Here is a 568-nt window from a genome sequence, read left to right on the forward strand (position 1 = left end):
CGAGACGCTGAAGAACCTGAAATCAGACAACCATTCACGATCGCCGAGGACCAGCCTTTTCTTTACTTTTCTTCAATTCTGCTCCGCTTTTTATGAAATCAATTGCACTTTCTTTTTGACAGCTTTCCTCTGCTAATCCCAACCGCACCGTTTCGTGTTCGGCAGCCTATTATTGCCATAACGTAACAAAATGTGCTCCTCAGCTAATTGTAATAAGGAAATAGTACTTTCGAAGAAAATCCGAGTCCGCAAAGATCGACGAAGAGTTACTTCAATTAGCAATATCAGAAGTAAAACAAGAAAGGAAAAAATCTTGAAGAAGTTCAACACAGCCCATGCATGCAAAGGGAATCAACACAAAGCACTTGAAAAGCACAAGCAGATCGAGAGAGGCTCCCTATAACCACCACACCAGAAACGCCATGTGTATAACCAATGTTGTACTCCCTGAGGCAGGCCGGGCGAATGTGAAGAATGTGAATGTGAATGTGGCAACCGGACGAGTCGAAAATAAGTGCCATAGTCAGCCAGAGGTCAACATACATAAGAGAACAGATTAGAGTTGAAA

Source organism: Penaeus japonicus, unplaced genomic scaffold (assembly GCF_977035675.1).
Source record: "Penaeus japonicus unplaced genomic scaffold, GWHDUDI00000001_assembly GWHDUDI00000012, whole genome shotgun sequence".
Classification (NCBI taxonomy): domain Eukaryota; kingdom Metazoa; phylum Arthropoda; class Malacostraca; order Decapoda; family Penaeidae; genus Penaeus; species Penaeus japonicus.